Source organism: Lissotriton vulgaris, chromosome 9 (assembly GCF_964263255.1).
Source record: "Lissotriton vulgaris chromosome 9, aLisVul1.2, whole genome shotgun sequence".
In the NCBI taxonomy this organism is placed as follows: Eukaryota; Metazoa; Chordata; class Amphibia; order Caudata; family Salamandridae; genus Lissotriton; species Lissotriton vulgaris.
Window position 1 is genome coordinate 608,134,730 of NC_141697.1, and position 18,506 is coordinate 608,153,235.

General features: G+C 40.0%; 1 protein-coding gene across 2 annotated transcripts in view; it reads right to left on the minus strand.

Annotated features, from left to right (window-relative positions):
* SPTBN4 (spectrin beta, non-erythrocytic 4) overlaps positions 1-18,506 on the minus strand; it is a 1,634,043-nt gene that overhangs the window by 707,989 nt on the left and 907,548 nt on the right. The window lies entirely within an intron of this gene.

Consider the following 18,506-nt stretch of genomic DNA (forward strand, 5'->3'; position numbering starts at 1 on the left):
GTTCTCCATTACACAAATGCATACCACTTCTTATAGTCAACACCAGTCTGAGGGTGAATTCATTTAGACCTGTAGATCTTACTTCTTTGTTTCTTTCCCAACTGGCTGCTATAGCTTTGTGTTGCTCCTTTACTGCATGGTTTATCCTAGTGTGGCATTCTATAGAATCTTAAGTTTGAAATGGTTGTCTGTTCCTGAACACATCATACGCAGCTGTGGGGTGCAGGGAACACAGAGACACTTGATTAAGTATACATACCCTTCAGCCTGCCTTCATTTATACCAGTAGTAAAGAACTCTTATACAGTTTCAGACGTAACAACAGATAAAGTACCTCACCTCTGTAGACAAGAGCAAGCAAGTCCTATCGGTTGCATAGAACACTTTTTCATGAACCCTACAACTGCCCTGAATAGGTCAACGGTGTGCAAATTCCTGGATCGTGCAAGCACACGCAAGCCAGAAACAACATGCTGCAGTCACATGCATGGAACTACATGAATTTGATGCTTACAAGCCTGATGCAGTGTGTACGCACTAACACTGGTTCTTTTTCCGTTATTTCCTTCCTCCCCCTTGTAGGAAGCGCAGAGTGAGGATTCACGCATGAGACTGAAGTAGGCAACATGGAAGCTGCAATGTCTGATGGTCCCTCATGCCTCTACAAGGTCATTGCTTCACAGGAAATGGCTTACAAGAAATGTGTTTGAAATGTGCCTATACACCAACCACAGTCAAATGCTGCAAGAGCTCAAACAGACATGAATTAATGCTAAAAAAAGGTTTCCCTCATCCGGCATCTTGCTTAGTGGTAAAGGTCTACCCCAGTTTTACTATGAAATGAGTTCACTCTGCCTTTTCAAGAGGATCGTCTAACCAACTTGTAAGACTGATGCCAGATGGCAGATTTGGGGCCTGACGCCGCTTCCCTCCTCACCACTGTCACAATGAATAAAGACGAGGCAGCAGGAAACTGATGCTCGTTAGTATATTATGTACAACACAACCATCAGCATCTCTGGCTCCCAAAAGCCTCACTGAAACAAACCCTAAAAGCAATGTCAAATGCAATTTGCAGTGATGTCACGAACTACAAAGTCCAGATTCATGTATCACCTACCATAAAACACACAATGACAACTATGCAAACGACAGCACAGTACATAATGTTGTTTTAATTCCTTCCATGCTCATGACGAGCCCAGCTCGTTATGAGTCACAGTGGAGCAGTGCTCATGACGAGCTGGGCTCGTTATAACGGCTGCGGCCAGCCCATGTGCGATTGATTCCCCGTCTGTGCAGAAGAATTAATCAGTGGGCGGGGTTGTGACGAGCCCAGCTCGTCATGAGCACAGCTCCACTGTGACTCATGACGAGCTGAGCTCGTCACGAGCACCGCGGCGCGTGGACCCCCTCCCCCCACTCCGCACCGTGGGGGAATCACCCCCGCAGCGAAGGGGTTAAGTCTTAGTTAATGCAGTGTCATCTAATTATAAAGAAATCCTGGGCAATGTTCTGTCTGATGTCTTTCTTGGGAGATCCATTCACACATGGTAAAGCTGAGAACCATATGCACAATGGTGAATTGAAAGGCCAAGCATATCCGTTAGATCTCCAGGCAGTTCCATATACACAGACTGAACAACTAGGGAGAAAGGATCGACTCCTTGGCGTATACCATAAGGTCATGAGGCTGAATCTGAATAAGTACTCTTCAGCCAGAATTGTAAAGTGGGTTTGGACAGAAATTAAGGTTCAACAATATTCACACAAGCTTGAATGATTTGATGTTAGAGTAAAGGTTTTATTTAAAAAAACACTACAAAAATAGGAGTCTAGAGGGAAAGACAAACAGAACTAGGACGCCCTCCACTCTGTAAGCTAATCATCAACACCAGTCCTAGTTCTTGTGGCAATATTCATTTATTGGACTGTAAACATCCATGGTCGAAATTCGTTACCCAAGGGATCTCTTTAGTCTCAAGATAATCCAAAAATGTTTCAATCTACTGCCTCTTTAAAACAACAACCTCTCTGATCTATACAAACAGGACAGCACAAACAAAAAATGTGTGAAAAGCGAGATGGCACCTCATGGGCGCACCACCAATGGGACCCCTGGTTGGTACTCACCAGGATGGCCCTGTTCTCATCATTGGTGCCATCAAGCTAAAACAAAAGCGTGTCTCGAACCCCAAAAATAAAAAGACAGTGGATGGTGCAGTGGACACAACTTATATGTGACACAACTAACAACATGTAACATTTAACATATAAGTCACTGCGCAACTAGGACAATAAACTTTACTTTCGTTCCTTTCTTTGTTGCAAACAGTAAACACACATATACTAAAAAAGGAGAGAGTGAATACTACCTATCGATTCACTCTCTACTTACAGCCGACATGTTTCATTGCCTTGGTTTCTATCAGGCAATTTCTTCAGGGCAATTCACTTTAAATGCCACTGCAAGAGACACTGAATCTTGGGTGCCTGCACGCAGTTTTGCCTCTCATACCAGTCATGAAGTCATGAAAATTCGGAATCCAGCCCCCTTAGGTGAGCATGGTCCTAACTCCCCGTTAGAGAAAATTACGGTGTCAGAGTAGCGGTCGGCGTCCTCTCAACCCTCGAACAAGAAAAAAAAAACAAAAAAAACTTTTAATACAATGAACTGCTCAGGAAATAGACTGCCATGGATAAGGTGGTACCTGGCGGATTAGGTTACTGGTAAAGTGGGTTTTGTATCGTATATATATATATTTATAACCTAGTACTGGTGGTCACCAGTGGGTAGCTATAGTTAGGACCTAGTTTCCATAGGAAAAGCGTTTTTCTTTTCCCAATAACTTTGGCGCCGGTTGATGAATCTTTGCAAAATTTTCTAAAAAAGTGGCCAGCTCCGGTCAGCTTCTGTCTTGAAAGTTTCGGGGTGATTTGTAAAGCGGCAACTGAGCGAAAAGGGGGGTCCCAAAACATGTTTTCCCCATGTTAATTTCCACAGGAAACTTAAGACAACACTATAGCCTGAACTGCTGAACAGAATTACACCATATTTGGCCAAAAAGTAGGTCTTAGTTCAGAAAGAGACCTTTTTTTAAATGGTGTAATCCGTTCAGTAGTTCCTGAGAAATTAGAAATAGAATGGGTTTGATATCTGTCCTCCATAGGAAACTTTAGACAAAGCTACAGCCCGAACTGCTGAACGGAATTACACCAAATTTGGCAACAAGGTAAAATTCTTCCGGGCACAAGCTTCACTCTGATTGGCAGCCATCTTGTGACTCGGTAGAACTGAGTCACAAGAAAACAGTAAAACAAATATAAAAAACAAGAAAAGGGGGCAGGGTATAAACACCCTGACCCCCTAGGCCTGCTCAGGGATTCCCACAAGCCCCCCAGGGCTCAAAAAGATTTTCTTTACATTTTGGCAGGGTCACGCTGGGTGCCCGAACCCCGTCGAAAATGGAAAAAAAACGAAGCGTGGGATCCAACGCTTCTTTTTTTAAAGCCCCCGGGTGGGCCAGGTCCTGTGGGCAATTCACATTCATGTAGTGGGGGCCCATGCAGCCCCGGGGACCGCCACCTACCTGGGCTATGTTGATTATGTGAGGGGGCACGCAGCCCCCCCGCAGCCCCTGGGACCGCCACCTTCCCGGGGCTCCATTAAATAAAGGTGGGGGGGGCCTCGCGGGCCTCCCTAAGCCCCGGGGACTGCCACCTCCCTGGGGTTGTCAAAATTAATTAGTGTGGGGGGGCTTGAGCCCCCCCTCACATTGTCCCGGGGACTACAATCTGTCCGGGGCACTTTGAATTTATAAACAGGGGTCCATTACGGACCCCATTGCCCCGGGCACCACCACCTCCAAGGGGCTTTAAACGTTGGGAGGGGGGCCACGCGGCCCCCCTCCTGGAGCCCTTGATGGCCCTGGGAGCGCCACCCCCCAGGGCCGGCTCCTGCAGTGTCCCGGGGTGCCCATCCCTGGGCAACTGCTGTTTGCTAAGGCAGGGCGGCAGTCGTGCGGCTCTTGCGCTGCCATAGCAAACTCTGGGATTAAGTCGCCTTGAATCCTGAGGGTCACTGGGGGCCAACTAGCCCACCAAGTACCTCCAGTAAGCGCCACAGAGCTGCGTTGCAGAGAGGTGGTCCGAGGCCACGCCCCTTTTTACACCTCTCTGCAACGTAGCTCTGTGACGCTTAGTGGAGGTACCTGGTGGGCTAGTTCTCCCCAAAGGATCCCCAGGATTCAAGGGGACTTAATCCCCCAACTTACAATGAGCCAGGGGGCGTGCTTGCACAGTGGTGCAGGGAGAGGGCGGACCTGATATTACAAGCGTGCAAACACACCCCCTGGCGTGTTGTATATTGGGGGATTAAGTCCTCTTGAATCTTAAGGGTCCCTGGGGCCAACTAGCCCAACAGGTACCTCCAGTAAGCGCCACAGAGCTGCGTAGAAGAGAGGTGGTCTTAGGCCACGCCCCTTTTTACACCACACTGCAAACACAGCTTCTGGTGCACTGCTGGTGGGGCGATGAGGGCCTCTTGTGTTCTGAGGACCTCAGGACACAAGTGGACTTCATCCTCCGAGCAGCAGTGAACCAGAAGCCGCGTTTGCAGCGTGGTGTAAAAAGGGGCATGGGCTCGGAACACCTCTCTGCAACGCAGCTCTGTGGCGCTTACTAGAGGTACCTGGTGGGCTACTTGGCCACCAGGGACCTTCAGGATTCAAGTGGACTTAATAGGGATGTTATAGTTAGAAATTAGCATTTAAAAAACCTTAGAAATTCACTGAGAAAAAACATAGGTTTCAGGGACATTATAGTTAAAAATGAGCATTTAAAAAACCTTTGAAATTAACTGAAAAAACCATAGTTTTCAGGGACGTTATAGTTAGAAATTAGCTTTTAAAGAACTTCAGAAATTCACTGAACAAAACACAGGTTTCAGGGTCGTTATAGTTAGTTGGACATTTCACTTCTACAAAACAGAGACATTCGCCTGTTATAATTAGTTGATCTAACTATAACTCGCGCCCCCGCAATTCACTGCTGATGACGTCACATATTACATTATTCCTGACAAGGTCATTGACATCACTGATGACACCTCAAATTACATCACTGATGACATCATCCATGTAATAATCTGATGCACCTCCTCACACCCTAATATAACCTTTGATACACCCACTCTAAAATACAGGCTATCTTTTTCAAAACCATATTACCAGTTACTACATACCTACTCACTGATTCCTAGGTCTACATACACATCAACACATTCACCGATACAGTCACTCATACACACAGTCACTCATCAATACAGCACTATCATATGCACTCACACACCTATACAGACACTTACACACCGCCACTCACCCATAGAGTTAGTCACACAGGTAGTCAGTCAAGCAAAGAATCAATCACACTCCCATTTACTCACCTATAGAATTATACACCCACCATCTCACTTATTCATACAGATACTAACACATACTTACTGGTTTGTACAATCACTGATACAAGCACACATTCATCCATACAGCCACTCTCACAATCACTCACTCTCACATATAGTCATTTATATACTCCAATACTCACATATACTGCCTTTCACATATGTAGTTATTCACACATGTACCACTGAGACATCCATTTGCTCACCAACACACCCATACACACATACTCACCCACCCATACAGCCCTTCCCAGATGCACTCTTGAACCCATACACATAGTGAATCGGCCACTCACACATCTATACACAGAGTCACACACCCCCCGCCCACCCACACAGACACTTAGGCACCCATACAGATACTCAGACAACCAATCAATAACCCATATAGACACCCATTTTGCTATTCACCAACCCCTGCAAAAGCTTACACACCAACTGACAGACTGTTACAGACATTCACATAGTTTAGTCACTAACCCATGCAATCAGTAAAATACATTAAATCACTCAATTATACAGTCAGTCAGGCACCTACTAAATCATCCATTCAAACACTTATACACCCACTCATTTTCAATACACCTTGGCATAAATATATATAAACTAAGTGCCGTGCTTCTAATGAATCATTAGATGCACCCCCCTGGGCACTCCTTCGGGTTCCCTGTTGAAAGAACTAGGATCCAAAAGTTTGGTTTGCTTCTTGTTCATAAATCATTCATTTTATTTTTTCAAATCCTTCATTTTGTGTCTACAAACTTTATAAATGAAATTCATTCATCATTTTATTGTTGCTTTCCATTTAAAGGCATTTTTGCTTTGTTAAGCTCCTATGCATTTTGCATTTCTTCGGGGAGCATCGCTATAATTCAAAACAGAACACTGTGACCATATATCCATCATCTGTTGCTGGTTATTCAAACATATACACAATTCAAATAGTATGGTTCTGCTGTCTACACATCTGTTGATTTTGATTAACATGCTCTACATACAGTGATTCAAAGTGACTTAAAAGTGAGCAATCGCGTGAGCGTTTTAAACAACATTCCGATCGTGTGTGTGTGCCCGTGCGAAGTGCAAATAAACCAGTACCCGTGATTTAAAAATAACAAACAAAAATCCTGAAACTTACAAGCCTTGTCTTCAATACAAAGGTCGAAATTCTAAAAAGATAAAACGTTAGGATGAAACTCTAATTTCAACACCATGCTCAACCGAATCAAAACGGTTTGTTAATATAGTGTAAGCCCACTTACTAGATATATAAATGCTCCTATTTAGCGAAGTTTCAAAATACTGGACTGGTTTCCCGATTGTGAGGAACACTGCCTGTTTTTCCGGGTTTCTGTCTGAAAAATAACATGATTGGAGCCCGTTGTTGGTCACGTGCTAGCGATCTCAAAAACAGACTTCTTCTCGGCATCTATGTAGAAAAAAGACGCCATTCGAAACCTAAGCTCCTATTAGTAAATTCAAGGAGTAACCAATATTTCACAATCAATCTTATTAATAAAATGGAAAAACCGGGAATGATAATGACGAGTCGGATTGAAAAAAACGATGTAAAGAAACTAAATGAACGAAGAGCTTTAAGACGTGGTGAAACTCAGTGACAGGGTTCACTGTGAAACCAAAAATAACACATCAATCGTGAACCGTGCTGCAAATATGATTATCAAAACATTAGTAATTCAAGGAAGAATTCCTCTTGTGTATGATGAACAGGGTGAAAAAAATCAATACCATGGGGACCAAGGTTTCTGACATAATAATTAGAACATTCATAGATAACATGCAAACTCTATCCGGTCATTCAGACCATTCGGTTTACTAGAGTTCATTTTGTGTATCCAAACATTTTCACGTTGCAATAAGTGTTTGTTGTTGTCTCTTCCTTCAATCCTTTCCACTGTCTCTAATATTAGGAATTTCAGTTGTGAGACGTTGTGATGCATTTCTGTGAAATGTGTTGACACTTTAGACTTCATGTTTCGTGTTCGTATGTTGGACTTGTGTTCATTAATGCGTATCTTTATTTTTCTTTCCGTTTTCCCCACATATACCTTCCCGCATGGGCACTTCAGTAGATAAATTACATTGGATGTATCACAGGTAGCAGAAACTTTAAGTTTTATGTTGTGTCCCTTGATGGGATGAAGTATTGTGTGACCTTTTATGATAATATTACAATTCCCAGTTTAAACACGGTCTACTTCCTTTGAAAGGTGATGATACCATAGCCTTTTGTTTAAGAAATTCTCCTATGTTCTTGCCCCTGGTTTGAGCGAACAGTGGTGGTAACGCAAAGATTAAATTGGAATCCGGCTCCAAGTTCAGGATAGGTTAATGCTTTCTTATTATCTTCTTGACATTATTGCTAAAGGTTGAAAACTTTGATACAACTACCGTCCTGGCGTTCTCCAAATTTTTATGTTCCTTTAAGAGGTCAGTTCTTTTCATGGAATGAACTCGTTGTTTTGCTGTATCAATCACATTTTGTGGATAACCTCTGTTATTGAACCGTGCTCCCATTTCTTCTATTCTTTGTGCTGATTTCATGGGATCTGAGGTCATTCTTTTGACTCTTATCATCTGAGAGGTCGGTAGGTGCTTTTGTAAAGACATTTGGTGAAAGCTAGTGTAGTGGAGTGTGTTGTTCTTGTCTGTAGATTTTCGAAATATGTCTGTTTCTAACCCATTATCTGTGAGTGTGATTTCCACATCCAAAAATGTGATCTTTTTTAAGATCTCCCATGTCAATTGGATGCGTGCATTGATTAAATTCAATTGTCTTAACGCTTCTTATAACATCTCTGCTGAATTCTTCCAAATTATAAAGACACCGTCGATGTATCTCAGTATTAATTTTGTATTGTCATGCCATTCTGATTTTTTCAAAATGTTCTCTTCCGCATATTGTTTCATGAATAGGTTTACGTACACTGGTGCAGCGCAATTACCCATAGAAGTATCTACGAGTTGTTGGTACCAATCTTCTTTGTATTTAAAATAACTCTGGTGAAAGGTAAACACCATGAGTTCCATCAAAAATATTTGCATGGGTAGTTCCAAGTTGGGGGACATTATGGCCTGTTCCATTGCCCCTATGCCTGAGGAATGCGGAATTGAAGTGTAGAGTGACTTAACGTCAGCTGTACACAATACCAAACTTTCTTCTTGTTTAATCTCAACCATTTGCAGTTTCAAGAGAAAATTGGTTGTATCCTTCACATAGGTCTGCATGTTCTGTACTACCGGTTGAAGACATTTATCTAGAAACTGTCCAATAGGTTTGTGCAAGCTCCCTCTTGTCGACACTATAGGTCTTAAAGGAGGGTCCCTTACATTTTTGTGGACCTTTGGTATCATGTAAAGTGTCGGACTATTTGGCTTCTGTTTTTGTTGGGAAATTTTTTGTCCTCTCGTTGATCACATCTTCATCATGTGCCTTCTCAATTATCACTTTTAAAGTTTTCATATACTCAGTGGTGGGGTTTTTATCAAGCCTCATTTAGGTTATCAAATCCAATATATGTTCCATAACTTTGGTTTCATACATGATTGTATTCATGATTACTAATCCTCCCTTGTCAGCCTTTATGCAGATGATTTTTTCATTATTAGCAAGACTCTTTAGTGTGCCTAAATCTTTTTCTGTGATGTTCTTCTTGGTTTTTCGGTTAAAATGTAATTTCATCAGATCTTGTTTTACTAATTTCTCAAATAGATCTAACGTCTTGTGGCTCACTGGAGCTTGGAATGTGCTGGTTGGTCTTAAACCCATCAGTTGATCCCGTTCTTGAGTGTCTTGTTTCGGTAAGATGTTGTCAAAGAAATACCTTAGTCTTAACTTCTTTATTAATTTAAATAGACTGATGTCAAGTTCAAGTGAATTGGTGTGTGTAGTAGGGGCAAAGGATGCCCCTTTTATGTAGTAATTTTATCTCATTGGTGGTTAAAGTGTAGTTCGAAATATTAATCACTAATTGTCTTTCGGTGTCGTCTTCTTCTTGTCTTTCTCCTTCTTTTGTGCCATTATACTCCTTGTGTTGGGGTGTTACTTTTCTTTTTCCCCTCCTTGGTCTCCTTTTAGTTGGTCGCGTTGATCTAAAAAAGGAACACTAGTTGTAGCTGTTGTGGTAATCGTCGACAATTCTTCATTGCGTGCTGTTTCTGGACGCCTAGATGTTGGTTGTTTTCTCCCTGTCTGTGGCCTATTAGATGTGTCACTTCCTGATGAGGAAGTGTCAGTCTGCTGTGAATAAGGACGGTTTCTTCTCCTCTGGGCATAGACCTCCGCCAATGTATATACTTCCCCCAGTTTGTAATCGCGGATGTCACTCTTAAACTTCCTGATCTTCCTCTCGTTAATCTCCTGTGAATGTTTTCTAATTTGATCATTTATTTCCTCCAGAGTTTTTGTCCAATCCTCAGTAGACATCATGTTGGTCAATTCATTAGATACTTCCACTATCTCTTTTGTGAGATCACCTAAAATGCTAGACAATTCCTCAATGATTAATAGTATCAGATCTAAAGAACATTTGTTCAGGATGGCATACCACCGCTCCTGAAAGCGTTTAGAGTTCTTGCATAGAGATGGTTTTAAGGCTATTCGTAGAACCCGGGGTATACGCTGCGCTTGGTGGTATTTAATAAGTATGCTTGCATGCAACTTTTGATTGATTTCCCTTTTCGATAAGTACAATAATTGTCTTATATTTTGCTCCTTGGTCCAGTTGGTAAATTACTGTGCTATATGCAAAAGTGTCTGCTCTTGCTTCAGTGCTTTTTGAGATCTCCTTATATGCCATATTGGTCTTTGCTATCTTCAAATTCTATATTTTTTTTCAATGGCGTGCTACCCGTCCAGTGGGCGGATTATTGTGAACAAATGCTATTTTTTTTATTGCAGGTGCACAGCCTTGTTAGTTAAATAATCTTTTTCAAAAAATTCTGTTGATGTTTTGGGTGACTTCTTCCATCCTGGAGGTCTGTATGGGAAATAATTGCTGTGCTTCTAATGATTCATTATATGCATCTCCCTGGGCACTCCTTCGGGTTCCCTGTTGAAAGAACTAGGACTCCAAAAGTTTTGTTTGCTTCTTGTTCATAAATCCTTCATTTTATTTTTTCAAATCTGTCATTTTTTGTTTACAAACTTAATAAATGAAATTCATTCATCAGTAAATCGAATGGTCTGAATGACCGGATAGAGTTTGCATGTTATCTATGAATGTTCTAATTATTTCTCAGGAAGAAACCCGGAAAAACAGGCAGCGTTCCTCACAATCCGGAAACCAGTTGGGTATTTTGAAACTTCGCTAAATAGGAGCATTTATATATCTAGTAAGTGGGCTTACACTATATTAACGAACCGTTTTGATTCGGTTGAGCATGGTGTTGAAATTCGATTTTCATCGTAAAGTTTTATCTTTTTAGAATTTCGACCTTTGTATTGAAGACAAGGCATGTAAGTTTCGGGATTTTTGTTCGTTATTTTTAAATCGCGGGTACTGGTTTATTTGCACTTCGCACGGGCACACACGCGTTCGGAATGTTGTTTAAAACGCTCACGCGATTGCTCACTTTTGAGTCACTTTGAATCACTGTATGTAGAGCATGTTAATCACAATCAACAGATGCGTAGACAGCAGAACCATACTATTTGAACTGCGTATATGTTTGAATAACCAACAACAGATGATGGATATATGGTCACAGTGTTATGTTTTGAATTATAGCGATGCTCCCCGAAGAAGGGCCTTGTGCCCAAAATGCATAGGAGCTTAACAAAGCAAAGATGCCTTTAAATGGAAAGAAACAATGAAATGATGAATGAATTTCATTTATAAAGTTTGTAAACACAAAATGAAGGATTTAAAAAAATAAGATGAATGATTCATGAACAAGAAGAAGCAAACAAAACTTTTGAATTCCTAGTTCTTTCAACAGGGAACCCGAAGGAGTGCCCAGGGGGATGCATCTAATGATGCATTAGAAGCACGGCAATTAGTTCACATACAGACCTCCAGGACGGAAGAAGTCACTCGTGGAGCACCCAAAACATCGACAGACTTTTTCGAAAAAGATTATTTAACTAACAAGGCTGTGCACCTGCAATAAAAAAATTGCATTTGTAAATATATATAAAACATATTTAAACTTTACAGAAACACACATTCACTGGATGATGTCATCAGTGATGTCATTTGAGATGTCATCAGTGATGTCACTGACCATGTCATGAATTATGTAATATGTGACGTCATCAGCAGTGCATTGGGGGGCGTGAGTTATAGTTAACTCAACTAACTATAACGGCCGAATTTCTCTGGTTTTGTATGAGTGATATGTCCAACTTAACTATAACCTCCCTAAAACCTGTGTTTATTTCAGTGAATATATATATATGTATGTATATTACCTACTGGCGACAGCCAGTAGGTATATATAGTTAGGACCTAGTTACCATAGGAAATTCCGAACATTCTATTGGGAATAACTTTGGCGCCGATTGAGGGATCTGCCTGTAATTTTCCTTAAATTTGCTTCGCTGCGCTCCGCTCCTTCCCTGAAGGTTTTGGGGGGATTCGTCAAGCGGGGGCTGAGAAAAAAGGGGGTCCCAAAACGTGTTTTCCCCATGTTAATTTTCATAGGGACATTCTGACAAGGCTACAGCTTGAACGGCTGAACGGAATTACACCAGATTTGGCAAAATGGTAGGGACTGGTATGCAGCAGTGCCTTTTGTATGTTTGGTGTAAATCCCTCCAGTAGTTTTTGAGAAAATTGAATGTGAAATTAAGTCCAATGCAATTTTCCATTGGACCTTTAGACACAGTTACAACCCAATTGGCTGAATGGAATTACTGCAAACTTGGCAAAATGGTAGAGCCTGGTATGCAGAAGTGCCTTTTGTATATATTGTGAAAATCCCTTCAGTAATTGTTGAGAAAATCAACTTTTTTCAAATTATATATCTATAGGCGGGACAAGGTGCGCGCACAGGCTTGCACCATCCTTACACTGTCCTTGCAGGTGCGCGGACCTTAGCGTGCGCGCGCGGAATTCTGATTGGCTGTTGGACGTCTGTCAACATTCCAGTCAGTCGAAATGAGGAATTGTTGTCCGCCATCTTGTTTTTGTGGCAGATGCTAGTGGTTGTAAACAAAAGTGTAATAGTTGACAAGGAGGCAGGGTAGAGATTCCTGAGCCCCCCAGGTTTTGTCATGGGGCCTGTAAAGGACCCCGAAGGTTGAAAAAAATAAAAATAAAAAAAATTTAAAAATCGCGGGGTCCGCGCACCGTGCGCAGACTGCGGCTCAAAAAGACAAAAAAGAAATACATTAAAATAACAAGTTTCAGTGTGTAGATGTTGGTTGAGTGCAACATTGAGTCATGACTCTTTCACCTTTGGGTTTAGGTATGTGTTTTGTGGAGAGTTAGTATGGTAATCGGTAGAGAGCATTGGGGTTAGGTTGAAGATTATGTGAGTTTGAAAGTGTTGATAATTTGAACCAATTAAAATGTAAATACCGATTCGGTAAAATGACTGAATTATACAGAATCGGTAATTTCAAAACAGAAATTACCAACATCCGAATTACCTACTCTTAAATATTGAAGTTGAATGATTTGGTATTTAGGAGTAGGTAAATCGAGATTACGTACATCTGGCCTATTGAGTTGTAACATATTTATATACATATCTTACATTTCAGTGCTTTGGAAGTAGTACAGTATACTATAGGTAAACACCTTATAGCTTTATGCTGTACCACATCCTTATAGTTTTGCACTTTGACATTCAGTATGACAAACATAGAAATGTAGTTCTTTTTTTAACCAGTAGAGGTAGTTGTAAAAAGAACTGTTTGGTCCACACCCTTGCGAGATTTGTATTTTCTTAAATAAAGTTATATATGTTGTTTAAAAGTTGCTTAAATAAAGTTATATATGTTGTTTAAAAGTTTAAAATAAACATGTTCTTTACTATCCCAGATAATGTGTTCTTTTATATTGTACAATGAATATTAAATATAACGATAAAACTTTCGGGGGTAAATAATGAATTCCTGTGTACATGGACATCTGTGCATGTACATTTGTGCCATGTGGCACACATACATGTCGTTACACCATATATGTGTGTGACATGGCACACAAGTCAGAATCAGGGGTGCAACAGGCTGTCAAAGTGACAACCTGTCCCCCTTGACAATTCGGTTATTTTACCGAATCGGTATTTACTCATTCGGTAATTGCCATTGATTCCTATTGGTCTCAAGGCCCATAGGAATCAATGGCAATTACTGAATCGGTATTTATGACTGAATTATACAGATTCAATCATTTCAAAAGAGAAATTACCTACATCCCATTTACCTACTCTTAAATATTGAAGTGGTATGATTTGGGGCCCGATGTAGGTAGGCATTTACCGGTCGGTAATGGCCGAATGCCTTTTCCTATGTAGGAGGCATTTATTTACAGATTTGGTATTTTTACCGATTCTGTATTTACCGAATCGGTAAAATTACCAAATTGGTAAATACAGACTCTGTAAAAATACCAAATCTGTAAATTCTAATATAGGTAGCACTGTTGACAGTGCTAGAGGCGTCTAAGAATTCGTTATTTACCACCCAATACAATTGGGTGGTAAATAAGGAATTCCAGTGTACATGCACATCTGTGTATGTACACCTGTGCCATGTGGCACACATACATGCCCTAAGGGCATGTATGTGTGTCACATTGCACACAAGCCAAAAAACAGGGGTGCTACAGGGTGTCAAAGTGACACCCTGTTCCCCCTGGCAGAATTCGGTATTTACTGATACGGTAATTACCGAATCGATATTTGCCATTGATTCCTATGGGCTTCAAGACCCATAGGAATCCATGGCAAATACAGATTCTGTAATTATCGAATCGGTAATTACCGAATTTTACCGAATCGGTAATTAATTCGGTAAAAATACCTACATCCCCATTGCCAGTTCCTAAATACTGAATCGGTATGATTCAGTATTTAAGAAGTGGTAATCTGGGATTACCTACATCGGGCCCTCGGTATTTATGAGTAGGTAAATCGAGATTACGTACATCTGGCCCATTGATTTGTAACATATTTATATACATATGTTACATTTCAGTGCTTTGGAAGTAGTACAATATACTATAGGTAAACACCTTACAGGTTTATGCTGTACCACATCCTTATAGTTTTGCACTTTGACATTCACTATGACAAACTTTTACATACAAACATAGAAATGTAGTTCATTCTTTAACCAGTAGAGGTAGTTCTAAAAAGAACTGTTTTTTTTGTGGTTTTGTTTTGCTTGAAAAACGTAGAAAAATGAACTTTTTAAACAAAATAATTGTTCAACTAGAACAAACTATGAAATTGAAAGAAAAAAATTATTTGCTGCATCTGTGGTTCCTGTTCTTCTGTAAAATTACTTCAATGGACTGTTGTCAGAAGGCTACTAATTTACTGCAATGTATGCATTGCATCATTAAATTTTTCAGTTCTGGCTGAATGTTCGCCACCATTGAAGATGGCATTGGTGGTTCTCCGGTTCTTACTGTAGATGTACTAGGAGAAGAGCCTTCCTCCTGAGATCTTTGCACCACAGCTCTACTCCAATTGTTGGGGTGTATATTTTTTACATGGCGTTCCATGGTGAGGGTTCCAAATGAATATTTCTTATTTGGATTTCCTCTTGATAACACTGTGTCACAGATCTTGCAGTTGACCAGTGGTGCATTTACCTTCTTCTGATGTTCTGGAAAGCTGAAAAATGTCCAGACTATGGACTCCTTCTTCTTACTTGGGCGAGGGTCCTCTTCAACAAAGTCTTCATTAGAAGAATGGTCAGACTGTGGATGTTCAGCCATTTGGAAGTATTTTTCTGTAGCTAGGAGCTGTAGAAAAAAGGTGTTGCTTCTCTGAAAGCCAAAGCAGAATGATGAACATGGTAGGGGTCTTTCAACAATTGGAGTAGGAAGTATTATAAACCAATTAAATCTTTTGGTTTAAGGTCACATGGTTGGACGTAAGTTTACGGAGCGCTTATGTTGCGTTTACGGAGAGCTTACGTAAGCTTACGCTGCGTTTACGCTCTATTTACGGAGCGCCAACGTCATCTTACGATGCGTTTACGTAGTACACACCCTCGCGAGATTTATAACTGCTTAAATAAAGTTATATATGGTCTTTAAAAGTTTAAATTAACATGTTCTTTATTATCCCAGATTATGCGTACCTTTACATTGTGCAATGAATACGTAGATATAACGATTTAAAGTTTATAAAACTTTCGGGGGTAAGAGCTCGAAGCTTTCACTGTGAGCGGACGGAGCTCTTACGTTGCGTGCACGTGCGACCTACCCTCGCAAGATTTGTTACTACTTCAAAAAGTAATATACTGTTGTTAAAAGTTTAAAAAAACATTTTCTACATTAAAGCAGATATTGTCTACCTTTAAAATCTACGTTAAAAACGTAGATATTATGTTTTAGGGGTAAGAGCTTAGAGCGTTCACGGTGTGCGGACCCTGTAATCATTTAAAAAAAACTTGAAAATAAATATTATATATATATTATATTAAATATATATATTCACTGAAAAAACCCATAGGTTTCAAGCCTTACATAGTTAGGTATTAGCATTTAAAAAACCTTGCAAATTCACTAAAAAAAACATAGGTTTCAGGTCATATATAGTTAGGTATTAGCATTTAAAAAAACCTTGCATATTCACTGAAAAAAACATAGGTTTCAGGTTATATATAGTTAGGAATTAGCATTTGAAAAACCTTGCAAATTCACTGAAAAAAACATAGGTTTCAGGTTATATATAGTTAGGAATTAGCATTTAAAAAACCATTGAAATTGCTCCTTTATATTTAGTTGTACTAACTATATTTCGCGCACCCGCAATCTACTGCTGATGATGTCACATATTACATCATTCATGACATGGTCAGTGACATCACTGATGACATCACTGATGACATCTCAAATGACATCACTGATGACATCACTGATGACATCTCAATTGACATCACTGATCCCACCACTGATGATATCATTCATGTGATAATACGATGCACCTCTTCACACTCTAATATAACCTTTGAAACACCCAGTGTTAAACACAGACTACCATTCTTGAAACCATTGACACACCAATACCAGTTACTACATACGCACACACTGATTGTTAGGTCTATACACACATCCAATCATTTACCTAAAGAATCACTCATACATACAGTCACTCATTAATACAACACTATCATCTGCACTCAAACACCTATACAGACACTCACACTCTGCCACTCATCCATGGAGTTATTCACACATCTAGTCAGTCATGCAAAGAATCAATCACACTTTTATTTCCTCATCTATACAGTTATACACACAACACCTTAGTTATTCAAACATATACAAACACATACTTACTTTGTTATACAACTACTGATACAAGTACACAATGATCCATACAGCCACTCGCACAATCAGTGGCTCTTATGTATAGTCATTTATGTATGCCAGCTACCCACACACACACACAGTCTTCCATACAAATACTCGGGCAACCAATCAATAACACATATAGCCACTCATATAGCTACTGATCAACGCATGCAGTAGCTTACACAACAACAGACATACTGATGCACACATTAAGACAGTTTAGTCACTAACCCATGCATTCAGTAAGACACATTTAATCACTCATTCATACAATCAGTCATGTACCTACTAAATCCTTCATCCTGACACTTATACATCCACTCATTTTTCAATATGTAAAACATATTTAAACTTTATAAAAACACACAGTCACTGGATGATGTCATCAGTGATGTCACTGACCAGGTCATGAATGATGTAATGTGACATCACCAGCAGCGGATTGCGGGTGCGCAAAATATAGTTAGTACAACTAACTATATAGGAGCAATTTCAATGGTTTTTTAAATTCTAATTCCTAACTATATATGACCTGAAACCTATGGTTTTTTCAGTGAATATATATATATATATATATATATATGTGTGTGTGTGTGTGTAAACAAGGCCTTTGGTAGTCTGAAACGCATCAAGGAAGGCATGCTGAGACCTCAATAAATACTCACTTGCACCTACAGCTGGGTCTGTTATCGTCTGTTCCCAGGAGATCTGGGATTGCAAGAACCTCTGTGGCGAAATCTTTGGTACATATATATATATGCCGTGAAACTCTTCAGCTTTGTAATCCCTTTCCCGTGGGGCACAAAAGAAAGAGCACGGACCACCAAGTGCAAAGCCTTCAATTTATTTTACCATTTCAGTCCAAGGTACAGCAAGATGGGGCAGCCATAATATATATATATATATATATATATATATATATATATATATATATATATATATATATATATATATATATATCAATAACCAACGCTCCTTCCGATTGCTGGGGCCCCTCGGGAGTTGGCGTACTCGCCGGCGCAGCACGCCGGTAGTTAAAGTCAACAGCAAAGTCCAAATAACGTACGCTCTCGACAACCAGAAATCCACACCAGGTAGGATGAAAATAAGGGGTTTATTCCTCTCACAACATGTATGTTGTGAGAGGAATAAACCCCTTATTTTCATCCTACCTGGTGTGGATTTCTGGTTGTCGAGAGCGTACGTTATTTGGACTTTGCTGTTGATATATATATATATATATATATATATATATATATATATACATAGGCAATCTGACAGTGTATCATTTGTGCCCATACATGTAATATATCATATAATTAATAAAACAAAACACTTCAGGAATAATAGAATAACCATATCCTAGCTAGCTTAACTGATTTATTTGTTTAAATATAGCATTGATTTTATATGTGCAATACAGGACATAATCCAATCATGATCCTAAAGTGAAGCGATAGTGCAGTGTTCAAGTGAAGACAGGGTGTCAAAAAATAAGGCAGATCTGGTGAAAAAAACAGACATACGGGCTAATACGTTTAAGGTGA